Genomic DNA, 8,846 nt, shown 5'->3' with positions numbered 1-8,846 from the left:
TTAATCACGAGACTTAAACCGGTAAGTAACGTCTGTTTACCGTGTATTTCAAACCAAAACACAGAGCGAAAAACACGACTTAACGGCTAAGTAGGGGCTCGGCTTTAGCGGTTCATTGTTTTCTGTCAGCAGTAACTTCGGAAACGGAGACGTTAGTTTGTTTAACGTCTGTGGATTTTAGTAAAGAAGGCAGAGTTTAGTGACATATATCTTATTTATCTTGTAGAAACAGAAGAGGACGGAAAACAGTTGAATAAAGCAGAGTAACGTTACGGCAGGACCGGACAGCGGCGAGCAAGATAGCGTAGAAAATGGATAAAACTGGATAGGATAGGATGGGATAGCATTGAGAATAAGATAGGGTAAATAGAATATAGTAGAATGGAGTAGAATAAAATGGAGTAAGTCTCCTTTGACAGATATGAAACAGCCTCCTTGAGTCTGGCAGGTCACAGCCTGGAAAACACTGCTGCCGCTAGTATTACGTAACTTAGTTAGGGAAACGGTGCATTATTCCTTCAAGACTGTGTGTGTGTGTGTATGTGTGTGTGTGTGTAAACATATATTGCCGTGTGGTTGGAAACATAACGGCAAACCAGCTGTACCACAAAGGTCAAATAGGTACACGGTGATCATGCTGGTTTTTGTTATGGCTATGATGTTGTAGCATGCATTTACACACACACACACACACACACCATACACATCCCACGCCATCTTTTATCAGCTGTGTGTTTTAGTCACTGCTGCCTTGTAGGAATTAAAGTGTAATGTGTGCATGTATAGATCGGTGTGCACGTTCTTGTGTGTGTGCGCGTGTACGTGCAGCCTTCCTTGTGTGTGTCAGGGTGTGTGTGATACTCCTTATGTACATGTACTGCACGTGTGGTAAGTGTGTGTTTGTGGGTGTGTGTATGCACGTCCCTCCTTTTGTGTGTGTGTGTGCATGTGTGTTACACTCCTTGTATATGTGTACTGAGTGTGTGTGTGTGTGCACATATCTCCTTTTGTATGTGTGTGTGTGTGTGGGCACATATCCATACAGTTCCTTGCAGTCACTGTCGGCCATCGATGGTTTCGAGTTTCTCCGTGTGAGAGTGAAGGTCAGCTGGACACGCACGTCGATTCAAAGAGCTGATGATGCTCAGACGAGGAGGAGAGGGACCTGCTTGGAAATGAGGCTTTGACTCTGTGTGTGTGTGTGTGTGTGTGTGTGTGTGTGTGTGTGTGTGTGTGTGTGTGAGGTGCCGTATAGAACGTAACTTTACCATGCACATATACAGATTTTACCTTTCAAATACGAGATGCTTACACATTCAAATGTAATGAAACACTCTCACATACTCAAGTGAGAGAGTTTCACTAGTGTGTACAAGCATATGGCATCTCAGTAGTGTGTGTAAGAGTGTTTCCAGTGTTTCCCATACAGTGTTACTCTTTGGGCGACCTGAGAAGCTGGTGCTTCTCACTGTTTCAAACAACTGAGATTTAACGCTGCCAAGTGCCAAAAGTGTGCTGGTGTACTACAATCACCATACTTCATTGCACCTATGACTAGGGCTGCAACTAACAATTATTTCCATTATCGATTAATCTATCGATACGTTTTTCGATTAATCTTTCAGTCTATAAAATGACAAATGGCTGTCACAAGTTACCGGAGCCCAAAGTGATTCTTCAAATGTCTTACTTCCTCTGACCAGCAGCCAAAAAAAAACCCCGAAGTTACATTTTATAATGATGTGAAACAGAGAAAAGCAAGCGGATCTTAGCATTTGTGAACCAGAAAGTGTTTGGTGTTTACTTGATAAATGACTAAAACAATGAATTGATGTTGTCAACATTATAATCGATTAATTTTCTGTCGGATCGATTAATCGCTTCAGCACTTGAATCAGCCCATCTGCGGTCCTTCTGTGCCGACACAAGCCGAACAGAGAGGCAGTTTGAAACTTAGCCTCGATAATCAGATGGGAGTATAATAGTCAGCTAATGTTGCCGTGCCGTTAGCTTATACTAGACTGAAAGATGTTGGTGCCTGAGAAGATATGAGTTACTGGGCTCACTAAATTAAATGTCAATAAGAAGTTAATCAGTAACCTCCTCCTCCCACCTCTGCATATATAAACTGACAACCTGTGGGAAACGCTGTGTTTCACTTGTGTTTTAATGCATCTCAGTAGTATGTACTGTGATATATGTGAGGTTTCAGTGGTGTATTTGGGTACCAGACATTTCAGTAGTATTTATGAGTGTTTAGTGTATGCGAGAGGTTTTCGGCAGTGTATATGTTGGGTTTCAGCTGTGTATTTGGACATTTCAGTAGTATTTATGAACGTGTTTCGGTAATATATGTGAGAGTGTTTCATTACATTTGAGTGTGTAAGCATCTCCTCTGTGTCTGTGAGAGGTAAAATGTGAGAATGTGCAAGGTAAAGTTTGAGTTAACGTCCCACACGAGCAGAAACACATGCAGCATTCTGTCGCTATTTGCATTCAGGCGGCGTTGCATACAGTGTCAGTCTGCAGCTGTAGAGGAGGAGCGGTTTTATTATAGTGATGACTTTATCAGAGACCTTGGCCAGGCAGAGGCTGCATGGTGGTAACAGGAAGTGAACGGGTTCAGCCCCCGCTACAGCCATCTGTCCTGTTTAAACATCTTTGAGAAAGACACTGAACCCACTAACTGTTCACTGGCTCTAAGTAGTATCAGGTCAATATTGGCCTTTTATTAGGCTAAATATTGGATATCGGCCAGTCATGCCGTCCACTGCAGTATGATGGAGGTTTCTCCTGACCACAGCTACATAAAAACAGTCTGTAAATCCTGCGTTTTATTTTCTCTGCACAGTTTATGTGTTCATGGGATTATTTTTTTGTGAATTCATATTTATTGAATAGGTTCAGTAGGTCACCCTGCCTTAAAGAGCTGCTAACTCTAGCGGAGAGTTTCAGTGTCCCATGATGGTCTAAATGCTGTTTAAGAGGCTTTTCCACCCCTGACAAGAATAAAGATTAAGATTATGATTGAGATCGCTAAGAACAACATAGGCTACATCACACATCACACCAAACGGATGTGCTCTCAAGACTAAAAACAACATCCAAAAATAATATTGTACTAAATTACAGTGTTCAGACAAGATACACATTTCCCACCTGTCTCCCTCCTGCCTCCAATTATGGGGGAAACACTGAATACACTCAAAATGATTGTATTCACATGATCGTATTCACAGGTATTGAATGTTGGCACAAAATATCGCCTGTCTAAAAATATCACTATCTGTAATTGGCCTTCAAAACCCCATATCAATGGAACCCTAATTGTAAATTAAGCTGGATAAGAGCTCAATTCTTACATGTAAACATAGCAGTTTTTCTCCTAATCATCTTTATAAACAGGGTTTCTGATGGGAGGTGAAACCTATTTAGCAAAACAGGCCATTCACACTGTCAGGGCCATATTGATGGAGTGTAATTGCAATTTCTGATTTGTTTTGAATTCACGTGGTCTCCTCTGCCTTGGTCACATCTATTTGTCTGTGTGTGTGTGTGTGTGTGTGTGTGTGTGTGGTGACTCATCTTACTCTCCCACTCAGCTCAGGAGGGTCGAACAGCAGCCTGTTGATTCATCCTCATTTCACTTTCTCTCTCTCTCTCTCTCTCTTTCTTTCTCTGTCACTCTCCCTCTCTGTCACTCTGTCACACTCTCTCTCTGCCCTTCTCACTCTCTCGTCATCGTCACACACGTGCTCGTTGTGCACGTGTGTGACGGCTGGTAGCTATTTGCTGCCGTCTTATTACCAGTCCATCTTTTTTTATAGACAGCGGAAGAGAAGCGCAGCCTACATAATGAGGGGGATAAGGGAAATGCACTCAGTGGGCCGTTAATGAGCGATACCAGCCCATTCACTAGAATGGATCGCTCCCAGTCAAGTCAGGTCATATTTATTAATAAAGCGTGTTAACAAAAAGCTTCTTCTCAAAGTGCTTTACAGAGGACAAGGGCATAAATACTGATAAAAACAAAATTCAGGGCCAGATATAAGAGTTTCATTCCAAACTGCTTTTTTGGAAAATATGTGCTACCTGAAAATCATCAGGCAGTATTTGAAAAACATAAATGATTCTGTCCTAAAAAATTAACAGTTTTATCAGCAAATGTCTTAATTAAGATGAATCCTAACTTCAATACTAACCCACTGGCATGAAAATTAAACGCACTTAATTTTCATGCCAGCAGTCAACATGGGAGAGTTGAGTGTCATTTGTTTTGAATGGTTATCTCATTTTGGAACAAAATTCTTTATATATATGTTCGTGAATGGGAATTGTGTTCAAGCTGACAGATAGGTGTAATGGTGACATGAAAGGCTACAAAATGGAGCACTTCTTCTGCAAAAACTCAACTGCAGTGCTTGAAAAGTACTAGTGCTGCTGTAGCAGTGCTACACTGATAGACACTGTTATGCCTAAATGCGCCAGTTTGCCTGAAATTGGGATTTAAGTGATGCTTGGGATGTTTTGGGGGCGTAAACCGTTTACTGTGGCTGTGGCTAGAGGGGAGCTGAGCTGTGGCTATTAAGGTGAGGCTAGTGGCCACAGAACAAGGAAGTCATAACAACAACAACAATGGAGGAAAGAAGTAAGAAAAGAAAATACAGCGACGCTAAATGTGCATCAGACACAACCTGCACAAAAATACAGGGAACATTGGCGGTTACCTACGCCTCAGGCTGGATGAGGACACATTTGCGGTGACCTATGACCTTTCGATTACTGAACCACTCGTCCAATCTGTTGCTGTATCGGACAAAACGCTGGCTCAAATTAAGCAGATTTGGGGAATTAATCCGTTTTTAGCTTTTCTCTGCTTCCTGATCCAGCAACTTCACGCTTTATTAATAAAAGAAGACACCCCCTTCCTGAGAATCTCTCTGCTAGATGCTCTTTCATAAAACATCTTTCCCGGGGCATCTTTTGTTTTTGTTTTTCCTTCTCTTCTTGTACGTCGCGCACCCACATGTACAGACACACACACACACACACACACACACACACACTCAGACACACAGGGATGCTGCGTGTGTTTGATGCTTGAACTCCGTTCTCTTTACTTGCTGCACACACACACCTTGCTGATGTGTGTGTGAAGTTGAGGTCGTTTGATACCCACACACACACAGACACACACACACGCAAACTCTTGTCTGCTGATGCGGGGTGCCCTTATGCAACAGCCTTATGAATTATTGATCAACGTCAGGGTAAATGGAGAAGCATCAAAAAGAAAAGTGAAACCTGGCTGTCTGTGCGTGTGTGTGTGTGTGTGTGTGTGTGTGTGTGTGTGTTCGCGCGCACACTTGGCCGTACAGGCTGTGCCGCCAAGGATGGGACCCCCAGAGGGACAGATGGGGCATGGCTGAAAACGTGATTTGTCTCCCTATGACAATCCATCCCCGTTGTACACTGCAAAAAAATGTTGGTTGTAACAAGCATTTTAGTCCTGCAAAAAAAAATCTAAAATTTGCTTAAGTGGTGAGATAGTTTAGCGTGATTCAATGTGGTTTTGAAGTATTAAAAAGGTAAACAAAATTAGATTTTAAGAGGAAACACAAAGGCTTAAACCCTGGAATTGGGCATTATGTGCTTATTATTAAACATTATTATTTGGCATTCTTGATCTTCTTGAACTTAGACATAAAATATAGGCAGAGATGTACTGGAGGGCAAACCCACCTAAACTCAGTTTACTCACCTTTTTAACTGCAGAATAAAGTTTAACCACTTTTTTAGACTGACATGAGTGAGTAGTGTCAAACTGATCTGATGTTATATAAGCACATGTTTCTTAAGGGGAAAAAAAACACAAAATTAATACTTTTCTGAAAGGATAAGTGATATTTGTTTTCCTTATGATGATCACCAACAGGAGATTATACTTTCCCCACCTTCTGATTTACAACTACATCACATAACATGCATATAGCACTAAATCTTAAAGTTTTAGAATGAGTGAGGAATTCAAATTTTATTTTTTAAACCAATATCTTATCAGGCTGGCCTTCTCTGTCAAATGGAAGATCTTTTTTAAAATGCATTTCCAGAAAAATAGATAAATGTTAAAAATGATATTCTCACGATCAATATGAGATTAAATTACTTGTCAGGATGGCCATTTTCTCCTTTGTGGTCTGCTCCTGCTTGTAAATCGTGTGTTTGCTCTCTAGCCACAGCAGAGCGGACTCCATCGATCTGCTGTGTGTAACGCTGCAGTGGGACGGAAGACGAAAAAGGAAAATACAACAGGGAAAAGGGAGGAGAGCGTAAGAATGAGACGGGATCTGATGTAAATATAGAAACCTGGCTTGGAAGTCAGAGGAAAAAAGGGGGATGATCAAGTGGACTCCTCCAATCACAAATGTTTTATTGAGTAGAAAGCTTTCAAGTGATGTAACGCGCTCTCTGGCGGCCATATTGGAAGTCCTCAGCTCTTGGGCAGCACTGGCAACACTTTATTTATTCGTTTAATTGTTTGATTATGTTGTTTTGTGAATTACTACTTCTCCATTTAAAGGCAGTAATGTATCCCAGAGTTTCCTCTACCATTGAATGGGTGAGGTGTGTCAAATAATTTCATTAGTTTGGGTTTCAGTGGAGAGTTTTAGTGTCCCATGATGGTCTAAATGCTGTTTCAGAGACTTTTCCACACTGACAAGAATAATATTCTGGGGGAAACACTGAATATTTGTCATATTTTGGCATGAAAATTGTCAAAATTACAGATGTTGAATATCAGCACACTAGATTTTAGACTGTGACTTCAGTCTACAATTTTCAGTTTTGGTATCCAATACTGAAAATATCCAATACTGTAGCCTTCAAAAGCTCATATCAGTTGAACCCTAATAGACTCACATAGTATATCTTAAATATTGCGCAGCTGTAATGAATATGAAATAGAGAAGCAGGAGATGTAAAGAGAGGCTGAAAGAAAAGCTTTGGTTGTATCAGTATGGCCAGTGATGCTGCAAATACAGGCAGAGAAAGAGTTAACTGGTTCGAACATGATCGGGAAGCAGTGAGCTGAGAGAGAGAGAGAGAGGGTGAGAGAGAGAGATGGAGAGGAGGAGGAAGAGCAGAGCGAGGGCGAGCAGCAGCTGCAGTCTCCTGGCCTCGTGACGCCGTCTGCAGCGTGAGTTTGTTTACATCCATCGGCAGCAGACAAGAGCGGAGCAGACATCCTTCGGGTACGTGCGGAAACTCAAGCTGCCGGCCGTTTTTCCCAGGCATTTCGACCGTCGTCGCCCAGGGATTTGAATGTGGTACAAACATACGTGACTACAGATTTTGTGTCGGTCGTGTTGTGTGTTGAGGGTTTATGTCTGCGCTGCCCAGTGTTTAGGCAGCAGGGGAAAATGCACAATCATGCTGTGTGTGTGCTAATATGTTCTCATTTTAGCTCTAGATTCAGCCATCGCAGAAATACCACTTTTTATATCTTTTTCTGCGCTTCTGCCGCTCTTCAAGAGGAAATGTTTACATATGTTTAAATGCAGGATAGATGCATGATGGTGCATTTCTGCCATGGTTACCGCTGTAGTACTATTTCAGGACTGAGTGAAGGGACTTCTACCATGGTTACCACAGTTTACGATGCTAATGATGAGGAAGATGCAGGATGGACAGCGTCTGTTGTAACTACTGGTAGATTCCTGTGAAACCCTTGGATTAAAGTACTGTAGTTTGGGAACGGACAGGAAGGTAGGAAGAGGAGGAGGACATCAGCTACGGGAATGTGAGGATGGATGGACGAGGAGGAAAGAAGTCAGGAAAAATGATAAAACTTAACTTTAGGCTTCATTTTAGCTATTTTGCTGACGCTCATGTCCAGAGTGACTTGCAGTGATTGAGCAGTTTGGATACATTTTGGTAATTTTTGCCTATTTCTCTAACCACTAGCATATTTTTCTTCCTATCACTTCTCTAATATACGTGATCTGTTTCTGACACTTCAACTCCTGACTATTGGTTGCTGGTAATCTAGGAATCAAACCTTATTCTCCTGTTGCACTCAGTGTAAGTCTCTGGATAAGAGCATCAGAGAAATGTTTATAATGTGAAATGCAAATGTAAACCAAGAGCTGGCAAATGCAGCTGGGCTGCAAGAGCACAAAAGGCTGTGTCACACCGGTCAGCGAGTTTGCCAAGACACATGTGGACGTATGGGCCTCATGCAAAGAGCTGTAGTGTTATACTTTGGTCATTGATATTCTAAAGAGAGACCATGTAAATAAATGTTGGCATTTTGTGATCTTCTATGCAAAGAGAGATGTGTAAACATATTGTAGGTCCTGTTTTCCCTGAGCCCGTACATGAGAATGTGTTGACAAAGATGCCATATGTATGCGAGATGTAAAAGCAGTACATTCTTTCATAACTGAATGTGTGTTTGTGCATGTGTGTGTGTGCACTTGGGGACAACACGCTGTGTGTTTTTCCAGCAGATCTCTAGTTAGTGAGAAGGCCCCGCAGCCCTCTGATGTTAGAGCGATGCCTCTGACAAATGAGGCAGACAAATGTCAGTTCCTGGCAAACAGCATTATCATGGCACAGATGGTTGGACACTAAATCACTGGCCTCTCATGCAAACAGTGAACAGAGCCGATCCAAATATACTGGAGACCTACAGGGCAACGAAGCAGACGTGATAGATGGACTCTGTCTGTATCCATCATTAGATATCTTTGTTTCTTCGGTCAGAAGTTTTCTCTCTGTCTTTACTAAAGAGGATCAACATGTTGGAAGTGATTTTTCCATCTTTCCTTCCCTCCTTCCACCAT

This window comes from Centroberyx gerrardi, chromosome 21 (genome assembly GCF_048128805.1).
Source record: "Centroberyx gerrardi isolate f3 chromosome 21, fCenGer3.hap1.cur.20231027, whole genome shotgun sequence".
Taxonomy (NCBI): Eukaryota; Metazoa; Chordata; class Actinopteri; order Beryciformes; family Berycidae; genus Centroberyx; species Centroberyx gerrardi.
Note: the sequence above shows the minus strand (reverse complement) of the source record.